Below are 21,905 nucleotides of genomic sequence, written 5' to 3'. Positions count from 1 at the left end.
CACCTGCAGAGTAAAACAAACAGCAGCGTCCCTCCAAAAACTCGGGGATGATCATGCAAAAGGAGGTATTTCTTTACACAGTTTAATATTACATCTCTTGATCCTGAAAACGTTTTTCTGGTTATAATCTCATCAGCTTGTTTCATGAGTGAGCTGCAGGACCTCTTGGTCCAGCCACCTTATATGAGATTCTTCCCTAACAAGTTGGTGTTGAGAACTTGAGTTGTTTTTCTTCCAAAAATAGTAACCTCTTTACATGTCGGGCAGGCTATCACTCCTCCGACTTTCTTTGCCCTACCTAACCTCTGAAGAGAGGATCGACTGCATTGTTTGGACCCAAAGAGAGCACCCAGTTTCTACATTGGTAGTACCAAGGACTGGCTCTTTGTGGGCTTCTTGGGAACAAGAAAGGGCAAGGCCGTACAGAAAAGAACCATCTCTTTGTGGAAAGTCCTCTACGAAAAACATCTGCTATGCTCTAGCCAAGAACCAGACACTGGAAGGATTGAGTGCTCTTTTCACTTGAGTTAATGCCGCTACTACTGCACTGGCATGCAGAGTGCCTGTCCTGTATATCTGTCGGGCTGGTACATGGGCATCAGGACACGCGTTTACAAAACACTATTGCCTTGACAATCAAGTACATTGGGATGGTCATTTTGCCCATTTAATCCTGAATGACTTTTTTGCCCAAGTCATTACACAGACTCACAAATTGGGGAGGCACTGCTTTGGTATCTATTGACAAGGTGAGGAATCTGAGGTTAGGTTAGATGTCTCCATCAAAAGAAGAAGCTATTCACCTTCAGTAATGCTCTTTCTGGTGGCTAATCTATCTAACCCCAGATTCCTCGTTCTGCTGAATGGGCTCTTTTCCCATCTAAAAAGAACCAAACCTAGAGATCTGTACACTGGCTTTGCTAATTCGCTGATGGGCTTTGCGTCTGAGTATGTGGACAATCCTTAGAAAGTATTTGACGTCAGCGTGACTGGGTGACACATATGCAGCCCAGCTTGCCAAGTGGATGTGGCATTGTATGTCACTTCTTACTAGTGTGCAGGAGTACTGCTTTTAAGTTTCTGGATCCAGGTGGGGGGGGGATATTCAGAAGGTGAAGAATCTGTTTTTGATGGATACTTTAACCACAGAGTTACCGAAGGTGAGTAACTTGCTCATTCCTTTCTCACTCTAGCATTCCTTTACAGCTCAGCCCAAAACTTCATCACATAATTCAGTGCTCAGTAAATGAAACACTTCCTGTCATTCACCACCTTTACTTTCTTGTAAATCATCTTTATCAAGTTCATCATCAAAGTTCAGGTGAGGTTTTTAGCCTCTGGTAAACCCTTTATTGAGGTTTTGCAAACTCGGACTAATACATAAAGCATTAAGAAGAATGGGACGCTAATTAGATGATCTTTAGAATGTGTATGCCCCAATCCCCAAATGCACTCAGCAGTCTGAACCAGAAGTCCTACCATTTGACTTCATTGTCAGTAGTATGCCAGCCTTTTACACTTTCTGGTATATTACTTATTTATCGTTGTATTTTGACTGAGGTACTGTGAATATAAACACAACATTGCCCCCGTCCCACTGTGCTATGGTGCAAATGTCACCCTTTGCAACCAAAATGAGGACCATAGCCATCCTATTGTGTAAAATAACAGTTCTCTGTGCCTCTGATTGTGTAGTTATAAGTTCAAAGACCATGTACATTAGAATTACAAACCTCCTCTAACATAGTAGCAGTCTTTGAATCCTCTTGAATGATAAGCCCATCCATAGTTTGATAGTATGTTAGCAAATACCCATACACTTTTAGAAATTGGTCTTTTTCCAGTGTAAAGATCAAGGGGGTCTGTGAGAATCCCTTTCAGAGGGCCACTTTGCAAGTAGGGGTTACTGGCCCAACAGTGGAGTTTGAGGCCTTTTACTCCTCATGTCCTAGGGCCTAACCTACTGTGGATTCCACTCAACTAGGCCAAGTGTCTCTTCTGCATTTAACTGTCAGTGGTGGTTATGGTCGAGCAGTAAAAGTTCCCTCATGGCGATATAAATACAGGTCAGTGAACACGACTCATAACTCAAAATGCAAACAGTGTGAACAATAAATCAATGCCAAGCCAAATACTTGCTTATATAAGAAAAAGTAGTATTTTATTTCTAATTCTACACATGCAAAGGAATATGACATTCAGAAGTAACACAGTGGAGTTTGAGGCCTTTTACTCCTCATGTCCTAGGGCCTAACCTACTATGGATTCCACTCAACTAGGCCAAGTGTCTCTTCTGCATTTAACTGTCAGTGGTGGTTATGGTCGAGCAGTAAAAGTTCCCTCGTGGGGATATAAATACAGGTCAGTGAACACGACTCATAACTCAAAATGCAAACAGTGCGAACAATAAATCAATGCCAAGCCAAATACTTGCTTATATAAGAAAAAGTAGTATTTTATTTCTAATTCTACACATGCAAAGGAATATGACATTCAGAAGTAACACAGTCCTCCCTCCCCCCTACCACCCTCACCCCTGAGGTCAGGGCTCTAGTAGTTTTCAAGCAAATCCCTGTCCCACCCTCCTTCGTATAACGTGTCCAGGGTTATTCTCCATTCACTGCTGGCCGCATCAGGAACTGCAGCCAAACTCAAGAGCTCTCCCTTCTGACCTTTTAGGAACTTAGCCAGAAGTGTCTATGATGCCACAGCACTATTATCAGCAAAGTCCCTCTGGCGATGCAAACGCCCCATTTCAGACTTACATGTTTCACCAGTATGGCAATGTTCAGTGATGCAGTGAGTGCCCACTCCTCGGCACTCCCAAGTCCAAATCCTGTAAGGCACAGCCAGGCTACTCATGATGGATGCAGGAGCACCCGGTGGCACAGGCATTTTTTTTTTGCTTAGCAGCACTGCTGGTCAGATTCCAGTTATCAGAGCTGCTCCTACTGGGCAGGTAAAAAAAGGTAAGTTGTTCTTCCCTCTAGCAGAGGGGCAGTGCTGGTGTAATCCTCTGGCTCCCGACCAGAGCTACACCCTCTGTGGCATCTCAGCGATCCTTGGGGACTTTGTCAAGAGCAGATCATGGCGTGCAGGCTCAACCCGCTGGTCACAGCAGTACTTCAGTCCATGGCAATGGCCCAAATTCGAAGCCCAAGTGGTACTGGCAAACCCTCCTTGTGTATGGGTTTTCCATGGTACTAACGATTATGGTGCAAACTCTATTTAGGAAATCGCCCCTCCGGCACACAGGGTTGCCGATCTTGGCAGTCACAGGCCCTGGCATACAGGGTCACTAAAGCAGGGCAGTGCAGCTTGATGGTTCCCATCCAGTCCTTCAGATACGACCCAGAAAAATGTGGCCCTCTCCTGGCAGAGCTGATAATGCACATGGGCAACAGCCCGATGGGTGCACAGCCTCCCGCCTCATTCAGGGAATCCTCCTGCAGGGCACTCCAATGGACCTCACTCCCTCCAACACCCTATTCTCCCTCACAGGGCACACTGGTCTTGACAAGCAAGCAGGCAGTGGTGCTCCAGGCTTTAGGGCAGGTGATATTGCTGTCCGGGGTGATGTCCCCTCGTCCAGCAGGGAGAGTAGCGGGCCTTTGCCCCAAGTCTTAGTCACAGACAGAAGCTCTGCAGAGATTCTCCTTCACACGCAGCCTGTCACACTCTCAGCACACTTACTGTTCAGCACTAATAACTCTATGCATTGTATTCTTACAGGTACCCATGTATCCAGCACACACACTCAGTCTGTGCACCCTGTTCAGCACTGAAGTGTTCCTATCTTTAACCAGCATGTGTTATTTCAACACACGCACAGCTAGCACACACTTTCACTATATGTGTTGCACAACTCTTCACCATTCATGTACATAAGCATACATACACCCAGCACATGTTTTATAGCCACACTGCATCACACTACATCTCTCATTAAATGTATTCCTCTTAGGCGTACATACACCCAGTACATGCACTGACCACACATGCGCTCTATAGTACTGCTCCATCCTTGTACAGTACCCTTCTCAGGCACACATACAATCAACGAAGAGGAGTCACTGCACCTTCCCTGCACAGGAATCCATATCTACCTGACGTAGGCCAAGGGTGAGTTAAGCACACAGCAACTGATATTTTATAAAAAGTGAGTAAGCCTGTAGGCCTCACTCCATTGACTTAGGATAAGAAGATCAAGTTCACTACTACTGATTATTATATGGTCCCATCTGGACTGCTCTTCTGTTGTTGCCCTGCTGCCTGGTACCTGCTGGGTGGCACAAATGACTCACTGCAGGGTTTTTCTGCCTGTTGCCCTTCTGCCAGCTGACTGTGGGTCACCGGATCCTGGGGGACTGCCAGGAGGGATTGCCATTATTGCCCTGATGTGCTGGCCATCCTGCTTTGCCCCCACTCCTAGTGTTCTCCACGTGCCAACTGTCCAACCCCTTTTCCCTCAGAGCCCCCATGCCAATGAAACTGCTGGGAGACCCTGAGGCTGAAAGGTCTTCCTCCTTCCTGTTAGCGCATGAGAGCGCTTCACCTGCGCACCTTATGATAGGCTGATAGTGCATAATGAGTGCTTTCTGACCTAAGGGCATTTGGGGTGTCCAGAGTGTAGTGAGCCCTGTTCCTTCTCTGTGGTGCGGGAGATCTGAGAGTCTGCCCCTGCTAGCCCCACAATCAAAGAGCTGAAGACTGAGCACGAGCCGTGGAGTCACAGAGTGAGAGGACTACACCCATGCCTGTTAGTGTGACCCTAGGCAACAGCTGGAGTTGGGCAGGAGGATCTCCCATGCCAGGCCCCTCTTCCTGGGGACCCGTGAACGAGGGAGGAAGTTGCCGCTGTGTTGGGCGGCGTAGAGTCAAAGTACTATGGCTCACCTGCATGGCTACACTCCCCAATACAACTTCTCTCATAGCTGGAGCAACGGCGTGTGAGTACAAGGACTGGTGTACGCCCCCCACATGCTGCACTGAGAGTACCTCCCTCTGGGGGTGCCCTGTCAGCTGAACACAACAGATTCACAATGTGTCCCTCCTCGAAGATTTCGCTGACCGAGGTGACGAAGACACACCCGGCCCAGGGCGGGTGAGATGCCAACAGTGTGTGTCCTGCCCTGAGGCCCCCAGCCTGCCTTGTGTCAGGTGGACCCTAACAACACTACAAAGGTATTATCTTCAAGGCAGCCGCATCATGCTGGTGGAAGGAGACAGGATGAGGTCTTCCTGTGTAGTGTGGCAGATTAGGTTTTTACCTGCTAGGTTTAAGATGGACCGCAGGAGCTGTGCGGTGGTTTGTCTTACTTGTCTGCCACGAGAGTAGGTGAGCATCTGAGGATGTCCCCTTGTACTGTGCTCCGGTTATTACCACCACGATCATGGTACCGTGACCAAGATTATCCACCTACCTGGCTGTAATTGCGCTAAACACTTGAATACACTTATTACGGGGTGTGCCCCAGAGTGGATGAGTGCCACTATAAATTGTTTTATGATGCACTGTTGTGCTGCAGGCCCAGGTGCTTCAAGGCAGATGGTTTTATTGTTGACCATCACGGTGTGCCTCATATCACTACCTTGCATGGGATAACTGGGAGAGTATCCTTGGGTGGGGGGTCCATGTTTTTGGGGACACTGAGTATTTTGTGTGATCATGGTATTTCATGCCCTGATACCATAACCTATGTAATTTTAACCTTACCTTGTTAGGCTATCAGGTGCTTCGTGATTACTGCATAATAGGCACAATAATGTATATAATTTTTGGTGCTTGCGTTGCCAAGGTAACAAGTGATATTACAGTGGTAGTGACCCATGTGCCTTTATCTTACAATCTGTACACTTCATGCCCTGATGTTAGGATGCGTAAACTTTTATTCTTGCCTATCCAAGATAGTGAGTACTAACTTACAGAGTATTCACCTTGTTTATAAACATTGTTATTCTGACTTAAGTTAACTACAATTTACTATATTTTTATACATAATCCAGTATGGAGCTTCTTTTGTGGGTATTTATTGTGTGACTGGCGTGAATGTGTTGTGCAAGTGCTTTACACATGACCTCTGAGGGCAAGCTTGACTGCTCAGTGCCAAGCTACCGGGGGTGAACACAGGTTACCTTTGGTGCGTAACGTACCGGACTAGAGTGGTGGTTTCTGTCTGGCTGAGGTGCATACCCTAGACTGTTAGAAATGGGATTTCTGATTGGTTATGACAAAAAAATTAGTATTAGGGATCCAGGCAACGGTACAGTTGGGCACTCAGGGCAGTGGTTTACGTCTCTTACCATGCAGAGGAATTTTCCGTCCTCACAAGTGGCAAATAGTAGGCACCTCATAACCAGGAAAGCAGGAATCGGACTAGTTTTTGGGCAACCCATCTAATCTGTGAGGTCACAGATATAGTAAGTCTCACTCTGTTCAGAAACCCCAGTCCAGGTGAACAGTACTCCATTTGGGAAATTATTTTATGGTGAAAATCAGGAAAGATATTGCATCTGTACACTGACTTTGTCGCAATACATGCAATGCATCCTATTTATATGCCATTACCTTCTTCAAAGTCCAATCCCCTGATAACAGCATTTAGGTGGATATCAGGTGGCGATATGTCTTGATCAATGAAAGGCACAGTCATATCATGAAGATTGACAAGTGTTTTGTAATCTTCACATTCAGGAATAAGGTGCCAAGTCAGGTGTAGGTGTAGATGAGTGCATTGCTCTACCCATTTATAGAAGGTCAGAATGCTGGGCACATCTGAGTTTGAGTCATTGAACGCATGGGAGCACCGCATGCAGAAAGAAATGTTCAGGTCATATTTGCATTGTTTCAGAAGTTGCAAAAACATCTTTGAAGACCAGTCAACTACCTCTAGGAAGTTAGTCTTTCACCATTCAGTTGACTTCTTCTTGCTCACCACCTGCCCCCTCTTGACACAGCCGTTCAATGAACCAACCAAACAGATACATCAAAGACGACCAGCCGAACCCAATAAGGTATGATGTTGCTGGGAGGTATCCCACCACCAGGATTGCAGGCTGTAACTGTGCACAAGAAGATGGGCTGCATCTTCGTCAATTGTTGTAGGTATTCCTGTGAAGGCAGAAGCCTTTTAAAGGTTCTGAAGCCTTATTGCAATGCCATGATTGGATCGAGGCAGGCAGTCCGTGTCACTTGACAGAGGTGTTGGTGATTAGATGGACTTGCTCTATTTCTCACCACCTTCTTTGAAACAAGGACTTTCACTGGAGAATCCTCATATGGACCCAGCTGACAGGCTGTAGGTTGTGACATGCTTCAGATGGGTAGGTCAGTTGAGCTGCTTTTATCTGAGAATGCAAGCTACTGAAATGGTGAATCTGTTCTTTGCAATAATCTAAAGTCACATCATCAGACACATGCAGATCTAACAAAGATGAAGTCGTGAACAGGAGCATCCCATGTTTGCCCATTATGATTCAATACGGGCTCAACGTAGTTTATTGGTGAAGAATGGCTCTCATCATCAGAATATCTAATGGTAAGGCGTTTGGTCACTTAAATCCAGCTTTCTCACATATCGGATTTTCTAGAGCTGCACTAAAGGGCTCCACCTTCCCTGAACATCGGTAAGCACAGTGGAAATTAGGTGTGATTCCTAGGTGTATACACATTGACTAAATTATTGACACAAAATTAGTCCCTCTGTCACTTCCACAAGGGATTCCAAATCTGGTCACACAGCCTCAAGTCAACCTTTTAGCTACAGGAATAGCATCAACTCATGCAAAGGGATAGGCCTATGTTCACCAACAAAATATGCAGACTATAACCATAACAACAGGGGAGCATCAGAGTACAGTCTGGATATGTACAAATTCCTGATTTCTAAAAGCGCCTGGTGAGCACGATCTGTAGTTTTATTAACTTTTTCCAAAGTTTTAGACTTGACAAATGGCACAAACATGACTGTTTTCCTAAGTGATATAAGGGAAAAATTGCAAGCCATTTCATATTGTCAGACAAGTCATACCACCACTGCTGAAATGTGAAATACAATGATACAATTGTGCTAGGTTGGGTAACAGTCTTGTGGGAGCAACCATTTTAACATGCTCGTTTGCCATAAACCATCCTGATGTCTGAGCCACCTGGCATAATCTTCACACCTTCTGCTTATGTACCCCCACTGTGTTTCATATATTAATTTATGTTAGTGCACATTTCTCATTTATAAATGCATCTTGTATTGACTATTGTTTGCATTTGTACACCATATATTTGCTTCACTAGAGTTTGATAGTTCAGCAATAATTCACATACGTTTTCAAATAATATATAATGCTTTATAGATTTACGTGAAGGTGCAACAAGATTAATTCTTGCATTTGAAGTAATTCAATGTGAGGGCTGCCCTTTCAAAATAATTAGAAAAGTGGGTTTTACGTTGGGAGAAGTCAAGTGGAAGGGAGAGAGAAAATCTTCGGCTTCCTGGAAGGCTGCAAAGATCGAGCATAAAAAAGCTATATACATTTCTCGTGAAGGCCACAGGCAGGCCTCTTGGAGCCAACCCCAGCCTTATCAGCTCGCTGGGACACCATGGCAACCAGACAGAGCTAAATACCAACCTTCTTCACATAGAACAACCCTTCTGTTTCATTAAGGTATGTGGACGAGAGACCACCTTGGGAACTTCCACCGGCCCATTTAGTGATGAGTTAGCTTAGCTAGAGGGAAGAATGGAGGGGCTGAAAGATAGAAATGGACACTCTCTTTTAATGCGAGAAAATTGCCACTGTTTTGTTCATATTCATTGTTACAACTCTACACATTTTATGCATTAGGATAGGACTTTGATTTTAATAAAATCAGAAAACATATTGTTGTTGTGCATTCCTGATTGTGTCTGTTCATGGTGAAAAGAGATTTGGAGCCTAATAACAACAAATAATCCTATGAAGTCTTACAGGTGATGTAGGGAAATAATAGGAATATGTTTATAGCCATATACACAAATATAAAATTCCAAACCTTAATACAAACACTTTAAGTGAGGGATAGTTTGAAAACTTATGGAAATAGTGAACTGGCTTAATAGATGAATGTGCTTAACAAGATAACTCTGGGTTCTGTAGAAATATAGGTCATCATCATCAGCATCATAATTCAAAGCTTTATTCGGTCATTAAACCATCAAAGCAACAGAATAAAAGACACCACATAATTTACATTAATAAATATAGTAAGTAAAAGACCAAGATAAAACACAAGCAAAAAAAGTAAAACCATATCAATCCCCAAGCCCAGGCCATTAAATGTACATGATTTTATACTTGGTAAACATGATTAATTGAGAATAAAAACAAAACTAGCATGTGCGTGTACGTGTGGGATTAGCACGTTATAAACATTATTAATTTGCAATCTTTTAAAAAATGGGTGCGTATGTACCATACAGCCACAAGGAACTTGTCAACTGCCAGCACCATAGCAGTAGAAGTATCAATTTTTAAAATCCTAAAAGCAAAAACATATTGTCTAGTGCCCAGGTTCCGGCAAATGGGTATTATCCACTTACACCGAGAAAGAACGTAAGCTGTGCAAAAGAACAAAAGATGTTCGACAGTCTCGGGGGCTGTACCACAGGCTGGGAAGATATTCGATATAGATGTTGCCCTCCAGCTACTTATTAAAGACATTAGTGGCAAAAACCCATTGAGAAAGTGAATGTATAAGCTCTTGAAAATGGGGATCAAGAATAATATGTAAAAAGGGCTCATACCAGGGGTACCACTTAAGGTCAATAAATTGATTAGTCAGTCGCCCATGAATTGTAATAAAAAGATGGTTGTTCCTCACATAGGCCCAATAAGCTGATTTCAGGGATAGCATCTGGGCTTTCCTCAGTCCCTGAGGATTCTCCCAGAAACTTCAAAGACCTAAAATACGGAACCGGTTTGACACATGCTTAAACCATGGAATGGAGGCTACATTAGGTCCTTTTAAGAAAGTAAGAAATTAGTTTCTATAAGTACTATGTTTTGGGGTGGTCCATATCCTTATCCAATATAACAAGGGTTTTAAAACTAATATATCTAAAATCCGATTAGGATCAAGATAAATAGGAACCAGAGGAGTACTGCGTGGACATGCAAGTAGTCCTTTGACAAAGTTATTTTCACTCGCACACAATCTATGAGCTTCCCAATAGCCCCACACCTCAGCACCATAGGTAACAGCATTCTGTGCTTTTGCTGTATAGATCTTCAGGGCCGTGGATACAGCTCTTGCGCTGGTACTCTTATACAACTGCAGAATGGCACCTGACCTATGTTGCAGGATAAAAACACTCTTAGTTATCTGGTCCTCCGATTTAAACTTGTTTGAGATCCTGACACAAAAGTTGTCTATTGAACCAACCCTGTCCAAGGGAACAGCATCTATAAAAAATGTGCATCTCTTGAGTGGCCCAGGGCTAAGCACCATCAGTTTTGTTTTACTAACATTGAATTCCAGCCCATGATCTGCACAAAAAGCTGTAAACCTATACACAAGAATCTGTAGCCCTTTCAGAGTTTGAGAAACAAGGAGGGAGTCATCTGCAAATAGTATTTTTTTTTAGCATTTAAAGTGGGGGCATCATTCTGACAAAAAGACAGGACTTGCACCACCCCATTTATGTACAAAGTAAATAGCAAGGGCGCCAGAACGCATCCTTGTCGAATCCTCAGCTGTATGGGGATGTGATCAGTTAATTCTCTCGGTTTGCCCCATCTCACCTGGGTACCTTTGTGGAGCTGCACTATAAGGTGAATTGGGTTCCTGGGTATATCCACTTTATCTAAAACCTCCCATAATTTCCATCTCGGAAACCAAATCAAAAGCAGGCCGAAGGTCCACAAAAGCGGCATACAAACTTTGTTTAGCAAGTGATACATATTTCCAATATAAAAAAGCCAGCCGGAAGACTTGGTCTACAGTACTAGTTTTGGGTCTAAAACCCGCCTGACGGGGGGACAACACATGATTATCATCAACCCACTCTAAAAGGCTATCCAAGACCTTTTTTGCAAAAAATGTTTGTAAGTTGTCGATAAGGCTGATAGGTCTATAATTAGCAGGGGAGCTCACTTCACCCTTTTTTGTAGGTAGGTATAGTTTGAACACCCTTCCAGGTAGCAGGGATGGGGCCCCCCCTGCTGCTGTAGCATTGGATAACATGTTTAGGTAACTACACCAGATTATTGGCTCGGATTTGTATAGATCCCCAGGTATTTTGTCAGCACCAGGGGCTTTGGAAGAGTTCAAAGAAGCAACTGTCGCACTAGTTTCTCCCAGGGAAAAACAATGCGGTCATCAGGACTACTACGGCCAGCCCTGGGCCCTCCTGACAAGGGGTTCAACACTAATTTTATCACTATATAGAGCGTAAAGGTTGGAAAAGTGGTCCACCAAACTCTCTGATTGGATGTAATAATGATTGAAACTGCCTCCCTCGTTAAGATTTTGGGAGAGTAACTTCCAAAAAGTCCTATTGTTATTTAAGCTGGTTGCTTCTAACACGTTCTGCAAAACAATAGCACCCCAATTTTTCTTCGCCTGCACTAAGGATCTACTGTAAACAGCTCTGGCTGACCTAATCAACTTCTGTGAATGAGACATAACCGCTGTCTTTAATGCTGATTTAGCCTTTAGACAATCTTTGTAACACCATTTATTATTTTTTTTGTATGTAGAGGCAGTCTTCTTGGTAGTGGTCATACTATGAAAATCCCCTGTAGTTTAGGAACCAGGGTCTCATGAATACCAAGAATTGGAATGTTTTCGGCCCAAGCTCATCATAGTTAGATAAAGCAACAATAAATAATTTATAGATCTCCTTTTACAGATAGGGATTCGCCATCACCTTCGGCCAGGTAACACATTTATAATCATTGGCCAGTAATGCTCAGACACCGAAGTGGAATGATTATTCTGTGTTCTCATAAATACATCACTACGAAGGAAAGGAGTAAAGAATTATGATTGCTGTTGTGGCGAAAATCAACCTTCATATCATCCAGCATGGGCCACAGTCTAACACCTACTAAGAAAAAATAATCAATAATGCTGGTCAACTGGCCACGCTTAAAGGTAAAAGCGTTGCACTGATCAGAGAGTGTGCGGTCATTACAGGCCCTAAGCCCTTGTTTATGATTCAGCGCTGTTAGCTGGGGGGCAGCACGCAGATGAATAGGCAGTTGTTTTGCAATCAGTCGTGGGGTACCCTAATACTCATCCTCATCTGCAGTCAAATCGCTGCTATAAGGAAAGGGTTCGAAGGAGCAATTAACATCACCAGCGACCATTAGAATAATAGAATGATGCAATGTATCTGTAAATTCAATCAACTGGGCTAAGGTCTAAGACTCTACACCCCATGACACTGATCTAGCATACACGTTGATTATAGCAAACCTAAAGCCTCGCTTAAAAGCAAGCTGGATACCTAATAGATCAGATGAGTCTATTGTTAGGGCTGAGTTAATACACTGCAAAGTCTTATTTATTAATATAAGAAGGCCTCCCTTAGCCGACCGCTGCCCCCAGCAACAGGTTGGGCCTCTACATGAGAAGACAGAAAACCATCCAAGGAGACTGGGGACAATGCCCAAGTCGCCTGAAAAATGAATGTGTCTTGTTTATTAACATAAGCGACCCACTCAGGGTCCATTAATTTGCTACTTAGCCCTGCCAAGTTCCAAGACATGATAGATAGTCTAGCACAATCCTCCCTAGTATTAGACCTACTAATCTGGACTACCTCCCCTCTCCCACAATTGACAAGCTCAATCGACACACCATCCCTACTCACAGGGGCCGCTGGGGAAATTTCAACATGAGAGTTAGTGGATAGTCAATGGATAGCATTCAAGTCAGGGGGATTATTATCTACCAGAGCAGGAGCATACGTTTGGCTGGGAACAACCTTCTCATCTTCTACTTCTCTGGGAAACCTAGGAGTAGTAGTAACAGGTGGAGATAGTTTTAGCCTGATGCCCACCCCACCAGGATTTCTAAGATAGCAAGTGCGCAATTCAAAATCTATAAGGTTAGACACTAGCAGCATATCATTAAAAATAATAGAATTAAATCAGAATGTGACCCTTGCCGACTAAGTCTTGTAACTTCTACAATATCTGCTCTGATGACAGAGGCATTTGCACTGGACTTTCATCCAATAGATAACCTTGTTTATCAGGGAATCCTGAGTTTCCTGGAATCCTGATAACATCTTTGGCACCCTGACCATAAAATAGTTCTCCCTGACTTCCCCTCACCCTGAGTCTGTTGCTTTATTGTTGATGATCTTATGTTGGACAAATACTGAGGACACCCTAGTGGTCTTCCCTCTTGCATCCTAAATATAGCATCCGCAGCAGGCACCTGAGTACAAGCCCCACCCTCAAGGGTCTTTTGTATGGCAGTGAAATAAGGCTTAATGGGGTAGCCCTGCCCAGGAGCACTCCCCTTTACAACAGGATCATACTTGCACCATCTCGCCCCAGAGGAGCACTTTATTCCATCAGCAAGAGGACAAAGTTGGGTGATAGGGGGCAAGTCAGTGATCGTGATAGACCCCAGAGGCTGATCACCAGAGGCATCTGGCAAAACAGTGCCAGATGACCCTCCCCCTGAGGTGGGCAGTGGCCCGTCCACACACAGCCCCATTCACCTGCAGGTAGATGGCTAACCAGCTCCCCTCATTACTTTATCCAACAGCAACAGTACCAAGTTCTTGACTTCCTCTAGTTTCAGGTGTACAGATGCCAAGTCGGGACAGCAGCAATGTCTCAACGGGCTTCCTTGGCCCAAGAATAGTTTGCCTCCACTGGCTTCCCAGTACAGATAGAGGAAGCATCATAATGGGGACCCCAACAGGCTTCCCAGCACAAGCAGAAGGAACATCATCAGGGCCCCCAACCTCCGCAAGTGGGCCGTACCGGTTGGAGCACAAGATATTTGAAACCACCACAACCTCAGGACTTAGGGGGCGGCAGGAGGCCAATTCTTCCACCACAGTACTTCCATTATCACCCTGGGGCACCATAAAGCCATCACACTGGTAAGCAGTCAACAAATGAGGTACTGCTTCACTAGCATGTTGGACTACCTCCACTGATCCAGACTTGGTTATGACATTAGGAAGTCAAGCCCTTTTTTTTAACATATCATGGATTTTGTTTTTCTGGGGGTCAGAGTTTGGAGAAGTTGTATTTACATTACTTCTCAAAATGGCCTCCACTTCCTCTATCAAGATGTCAATATCCTTTAGTGTATTGCTAGCTTTGTTAATTGAGCGTTGCTTGGATTTCTTTGGGCCACGTATATACACAGGAGCCTCTGCAGCTTTCCACATGCATGGCCCCCATTATGGATCTAAAACTATGCAAATGTTACCAGGGATCAATGTTAATCAAGTCCGAATTTAGCACTTACTTTTAGAGCGACATGGAGAGTACCCAGCCCAACCTCTTCTGGGCGATGATCGGCGAAGACGGCCCCGTCCCGTGCTGCGGGAAGGACCGACACTTTATGAAGCGCGTCCCAGATGGTGTCCAAGTAGCAGTGCAGCCTGAGGGATGAAGTCCCACCCCAGCTAGGAAGCGTGGCCCAAGATAGCAGAGGGATTCCCTCAGTTAAAAGTGTGTCCCATGCTGCGGGAAGGTCCGGCACTTTGTGAAGCGTGTCACAGGTGGTGCCCAAGAAGCAGTGCAGCCTGGGGAATGAAGTCCCACCCCAGCTAGGAAGCGTGGCCCAAGATATCAGAGAGATTTCCTCAGTTAAAAGCGCACCCTACGCCGCAGGAAGGACCAGCGCTTTATAAAGCGCGTCACAGATGGTGTCCAAGAAGCAGTGCGGTCTAGGGGATGAAGTCCCACCTCAGCTAGGAAGCGTGGCCCAAGATAGCAGAGGGATTCCCTCAGTTAAAAGCGTGTCTCGTGGAGGACTGGCGCTTTAGGAAGCACATCACAGATGGTGTCCAAGAAGCAGTGCAGCCTGGTGGATGAAGTCTCACTCCAGCTGGGAAACGTGGCCCAAGATAGCAGCGGGATTCCCTCAGTTAAAAGCCCGTCCCCGAAATATAGGTCACAGAGCACACTCATTTTTTTTTTAAAACACACGGAGAGGTTCACAGAAGGAAATGGTTTTTCATTGTCATTGAGCACAGAGCGTAAACAAGGGTGTATTCTGCCTTAGCACAAGCTTGTTGAGAATATGGTAAAGTCAAATATGCTGGGCTGGGCCCAATGATTAGCTCTACAGAAAACCACAAATGTTTTTTTCCATGTCATCTCACCTTTATTCTGAGAACTACAAAACACCCACAAGAGGAGGGCTTCTGCTAAATATGGACAAGTAAACAATTTGTGGAAACCCTTACAGATGATGACAATATCTTATCTGCCCAGCTATTTACGTCATATAAGAATTTGTAATTCCTGTTTTTGTGGCTTTTACAGTATATATACCACTGCTTGTAATCAAGAACTTTGAACTTCAGACTTAGGTCTCTTTGTGAGACTGGCTGATTTTTCCAATTGATTAAAAGCGATATTATTGTGTAAAATTGTTTTGTCTTACTTTATTAATAAATGTTTCTTCGACAGATTGGCGGGCCAGCCAGGACCTCTGCTTAACTTCACGGATTGCCAGTCTGGAATACTGCCTGTCCCCCAAGAAGTTATTTGCGCGCTTTTGAAAGGTAAAAGAGACACCGTTGTTTTGTAAAAGTCTCTGCATTTCTAAAGGGCAGGTAGGTTTGGGGTTTTTGGCGTTTTTAAGATGGAAACAGTAAGAGGATAGTTCCTTTTTTATATGCAAAGACATTACCAATTTTTACAAAATATCATTTTATTGTTCACATGGAAGACTGTATATTGACACAATATTAAGGGATCCTGGTGGTAAGACGACCAGAAGATACAAGGGACTTAACATAGTTGAAAGTGGTCAAGGCAGAACAGGGTTTGAGGCTGAGCAATCAGTGTATGTTCTGAAAAAATGAATGAAAAGTTGTCCTCTCTACGAATCAGGAGGGAAGTGACTAGTAATGCTTTGTTTGCCCTTGTATGTAGTTTAGAATTGATGCAATAGTGTTTTGGTTGCCTTAGTATGAAATTTAGGGGGTCATTTTGACCTTGGTGGACGGCGGAGGCCGTCCGCCAAGGTACCGCCGCTGAATGACCGCACCGCGGTCAAAAGACCGCGGCGGCCATTCAGACATTTCCTCTGGGCCGGCGGGCGCTCTCCAAAAGAGCGCCCGCCGGCCCAGAGGAAATGCCCCTGCAACGAGGACGCCGGCTCAGAATTGAGCCGGCGTAGTTGCAGGGGTGCGACGGGTGCAGTTGCACCCGTCGCGTATTTCAGTGTCTGCTTAGCAGACACTGAAATACTTTGCGGGGCCCTCTTACGGGGGCCCCTGCAGTGCCCATGCCATGGGCATGGGCACTGCAGGGGCCCCCAGGGGCCCCGCGGCACCCCCTACCGCCATCCTGTTCCTGGCGGGAGACCCGCCAGGAACAGGATGGCGGTAGGGGGTGTCAGAATCCCCATGGCTGCGGAGCGCGCTCCGCAGCGATGGAGGATTCACAAGGGCAGTGGTAAACCGGCGGGAGGCCGCCGGTTTACCCTTTCTGGCCGCGGCTGAACCGCCGCGGTCAGAATGCCCTCGGGAGCACCGCCAGCCTGTTGGCGGTGCTCCCGTGGTCGGTGACCCTGGCAGTCACCGGCCGCCAGGGTCAGAATGACCCCCTTAGTGTTTTTACATATGCACATGTTTGTATGAGATAGAAATGGGCCACAAAATAATGTTAACATATAATTTTACTGTATAATTTTGGAATAAGTATTAGATTTCCTATTCTTAAGAGGGATAAATTACAACAATATACATGAAAGTTTAAAATAATTGACTGAATTAGGTTAATGTCCCAACAGTTAACTAATCATTTACAACAGACCCTATCCATTTTTATAATGCTCAGGCTGTTGCCCTTTCCAATGGAACTGACCTTAGTAGATCAGTGAAAACTAATCCCATTGAATAAACCTTGATGTTAGAAATTTATGAACACCTAGGTATTAATAGTACATTACGTCTCGGCCTTAATACAATTTATATTGACATAACAGAAGTACCCCTGCCAGCCAACAACAAAAAAAAGAAACATGCAAAGAACTAATGTAAGACCATTGTCCTTCATGTAGGAAGTAGTGTAGAAGCCTCATGAACTCCAGAGTAATTACTAACCATTATCCCCAGTATGGAACTATAGAGCCTCAAGATTTATACGTTTGGAGAATCATCAAACAGTATAAACTGGGGTGTACACATGGTTCTTGAGGGTTTACAGACAGAAGAAAAATTATCAGCTACTTTAAATAGGAATATAATTAACTACCTTTCAGGTAACTGCAAACAAGACCTTCGCATGCTTAGAATACAAGAGTTCATTTTAAAATCTACAAAACCTGTTGCAGTTGTTTTTCCAAGAGTAAGACACTCTATAGGAGACCTGTAAAAACAGAATTGACCAATATCCCAGGACTATTGAGGGAAGTGGTTTAAGGGTAATACAATCATAATTATTAATGACAGACAGTGGAAAATTGGCCAAACACTTCAGAGACCCCCCCATATACAAATATAGACACAGAGAGAGGCACAGCAAGACATAAAATAATTTCTTTAGCATAATCTGAAGCAAGGATTAAAACATCTTGGAAGTGGGGAACTGTTTTCCCTGATGAAACATAGTACACGGTGAATAAATATTTATGTAGATAGTCTATTTAAATTATTCATGTGTGACACTGGCGCTACCTTGTGGCCAACTGAATATATTGAAGTTATAGCAACATCTCAGTGCAACCATGGGCAACAGTTGCGTGAGTTCCCTGAAATGATAACAGACTCATACTTATTATATGTATTTATTAGGGACCGTCCAGTGTGGAAATTAGGATTCAAGTAATTTATATAAATTCACAATAACCTAATTGCTTGTATCAGTCAAAAACCCCACTTAGCCATCCATAAATGTACCTGCCCAAAGTATATGTGTGACCTAAATGTTTTAGAAATAAGGGATACGTATATCTGATGTTCACCTTCACGTCCTAATAAAAGTTTGTGAAGTTCAGAAATAACCCATGAAGTAAGTAGGAGTCCACTTGCAGTGTAAATTGTATTGTACATAAGATTAAGTTCACTAAAAACACATTGGGTCTCCTTTGGAACACATGGTTAAGGTGCTTATGAGATAAGGACAGGTTAAAGAAATATTGTAAAGAATGACATAAATCAACATAAAACATTGCACCTGCGTGGCCTGAAGAGGGCGCTTTTGACACTTCAACAGTAGAACATATGGCCACCTTCCTTCAAAGCAAATTCAAGGCAAGGAAACTAGAGAAGAGAAAGACCACACTAGACCTATGGAAGGTCTTTTGTGAAACAAATATGAGAGATTTAATGATAAAGTCTCAGACCACCCCTTTGGCTCACTGAACTCACTACCCACCTCTTCACATCCCCCGCAGTAGGATATACAGACCCTGAGTACAGCCCACCATCAGAATCTACTTCTAAACATGGAGAGTATGTTTGTATATCTCCATGTCCTAGAATGGCTAGTACACCACAGAAGATGTTGGGTGGGGACAGTACTAGATATGTATGGACAGTAGATGCCACATTTACACTTCATTTAGAGGATGCAATGCCCCATTCCTCCTCCCCCAATCAGCAAAGGGTCAAAAGACTCACATATAATGGGTGGTGCTACAAAACATCAAGAGTATCTAAAAAAAAACCAAGTAAAAATTAGACAAGAAGGGTAGCTTTCACACCAGAATATCTTTCCACAGGGTGCTGGAGGTTTATGCACTCAGGAGCAGAAAAGAATAGTGTAGGAAAGTGGGTCAAAATGCAGAAGGGTGGACAAGCATGCCCAAGAGTGACTCTGGAAAGGGGAGAAGGACCCCTGGAACAGTAGAGGGCCATACATGGGCCACATTTGATTGAGCAAAGAGGACCAGAGGGCATAATCCTTATACAAAGCATTCACGGGGAAGAAGATAGGGGATCAGAAAAATCCTATGAAGTACCAGAGAAGGCATTAGATGACATCACTGGACATATAAAAAGAATGCCCCTTCTTGAGGAATGTAATAGAGAACAGTCACAGTATACCTGTGTGGGAGAATAGATCAATAAGGAAGGACAACGATTACAAAGAGGGCAGTGGAAATTGAGGAGATTATCATTCGATGGTGTGCATGCATGCCCATATGGGAGAAAGGGAACATTTGGCATAGCAGGAAAGATGACACTGAGGAAAGATCTGGCACATGTACTCCCTGTGTGTCCAGTCAATGATTTCACACCCAATTAAATAGTAGCCCAACCTGAGAATAGTTGGCGTAATTTTGTCCCTTTTACGGACAACCTAGCAGGTTGGACAGAAGGACTGACATCACAGATGACACTATGGCTGTGAGAGGGTTACTTTGAGCCCTGAGACGTAGCAAATGCAGAAATGTGCATTTCTCAGGGCAAATGGTATCCTTACTGGGACTATCCCTTTATGCAAGAAAGTCTCAGAATGTGGCAGAGGTGTGCTTGTGAGTATGACTCTTGTCACCCTACTGACCATATGGCTACAGTCTCAATACAATTGCCCTTGATATTTAAAGACCCAGTGGCGCCTCAGTATATACCATGGCTCCAGATGGATAAAGACAACCTTTAAATACGTGTATCACCGCTCTCTGTAGGGGTTGGGAAATGGATAACAGCCTTAGAAAAATATACTGCAGGGATTACTCTTGCAATGGGGACATTAAAAGATTACTAAGTTTCCTTATAGGAGATGAGACAGACACAATGTTCACAAAGGCAGGAGTAAATGATTTAACACTGACTGACCCAAAATGTGATGGGGCACCCTTTAACAGAGTAAGGGAAATTGTTTGGAGACACTTGAGAAAAATGTATCCAGACAGGACAAACATTAGGTCTCTTATGACAGAAAATGCAGCCAAATATGGATCCAGCCCAGTTTCTCAGCAGAATGAATGAAAAATGGACACAAGAAGGTAGGGGAGAGTTAGGACGTGACTAGACAGAATGCAATACTGTTTTATAACATAGTGAAAAATGGTCTATCAGCTGAAGTGCAGGACAAGCTAGATAATATAGTGACCTTTACTTGCAAAAATCATGCTCAGAGATACAGACACACATAATACATTTCTGTAAGAAGAGACAGGAAAAGGAAAAAAGTGAGAAAGACAAAATAGAAAAATCAGCAGCTAAGTTGGTCCAGCAGAGGCTTACCAAGTAAACAAAGGAGAAATTGCCACTGCCACCAATCAGCTAACTGCAGTGTTCCTGGGTGTGCCCTCTCTGGGCATCCCGTTGCCACCCAACCAGTGTGCCCAGAGAGGCAATAATAGGAATAATGGAAGAGGGGGCGTGGAAGGTTTTGGGGGAAACAGAGTAAGCACATTCCAGAGTGGACAGACATGCCACTATGGCAAGATGCCAGAACATTTCATCAGAGGTTGTAGGATCAGAAAGGAAGATGAACGTAACAGCCAGACAAGGATGTCATATGCCCAACAAATGGCACCACCTGGTGGTATTGTGGCACAACTTGCCATGAGTCCCCAGGTGATATACCTCCCACAGCCCCAAATATAATTGCTGCCTCAACCAAAGACACCGCCCTAGCAGTTACAGCAACCCATGCCCCAAATACAGTATGGGCCACAACAGAGAGTGCAGCCCACCTTGCGGCACCGGACCTTACAAGGAGGGGCAACTGTCAGGGAAGGGAACCCATTCTAGCCCTTTCAAAGACAATGACCTTGTGCAGTTATCCTCTAATTTGCAGACAAAAGGCCCCCATGATGTAGGCCTCATCAGCACAACAGTATTATTTAGAATAACCCTGAAGGAAGAAGCAATACTGCCAAGAGAGAGACAATACCCTTCATCCAAAGAAGCTGAGGAGGGCATTGCACCTGTTATGCAGGCAGAACAATGAGTATGTTTCTGCCATTAACTAGGCGTAAGTTGGAGATTGAGAGTTTACCTGATGTACAAACTGAAGTGAATGCATATATGTGTGAGTTAACAAAGATTGAAAAGTTCCTCTCCAACCAGGTTACATGTATAGCCAACAAGTGTGCCCACGCACCTCCTGTAGATGACCAACAGGCTCAATTGCCATTAGGAGCATTAGTTTACATCCATTTTAGACACAAGTGGACAAATAGTAGATTTAATGGACCCTTCCCTGGGACTGAAAGCACAATTGCAGCGGTGAAAGTTCAAGGCCACAAATCATGGATCCATTTGACATATGTCCGCCTCGTCCCGACCATGCCATCCATCCCTTCGATGACAAGCAGGAAAAAGATGGGGGAGAACAGGAAAAGCAACCGGAGTAAAGCCTCCCTCTATTGTTCCAATAACAGACAATACTTCTTTTAAGTTAAGTATTTCTTGTTTGTTTTTCCTTCTTGGTGCACTAATACTGCTAGTCTTAGCAATAATACATTTTTATTTCTTTGATCTTACATTAACTATTAAAAGCATGTACAGAACTGTTTATAATGAAACTGACCATCATCCTCTCCATTTTGTTTTATTTGAGAATATGTGGTAGCAGCACATGCATAGTATAGGCACATCCACATCGAACACCAGCTGTTATGTATGCTCCCTCATCCCCCATGCTGCTGTAGTAGACAGCGTGCATCTCCCTAAAGAGGTATCTCCAAATAATACACACTTTCCTGCACCTCTTTTTATGCAGAATAAAAGCACAGCTGCAAACAACTCATGTTAGTCCTG

Source organism: Pleurodeles waltl, chromosome 10 (genome assembly GCF_031143425.1).
Source record: "Pleurodeles waltl isolate 20211129_DDA chromosome 10, aPleWal1.hap1.20221129, whole genome shotgun sequence".
NCBI classification, from domain to species: Eukaryota; Metazoa; Chordata; class Amphibia; order Caudata; family Salamandridae; genus Pleurodeles; species Pleurodeles waltl.
This window is presented reverse-complemented; position numbering follows the sequence as displayed.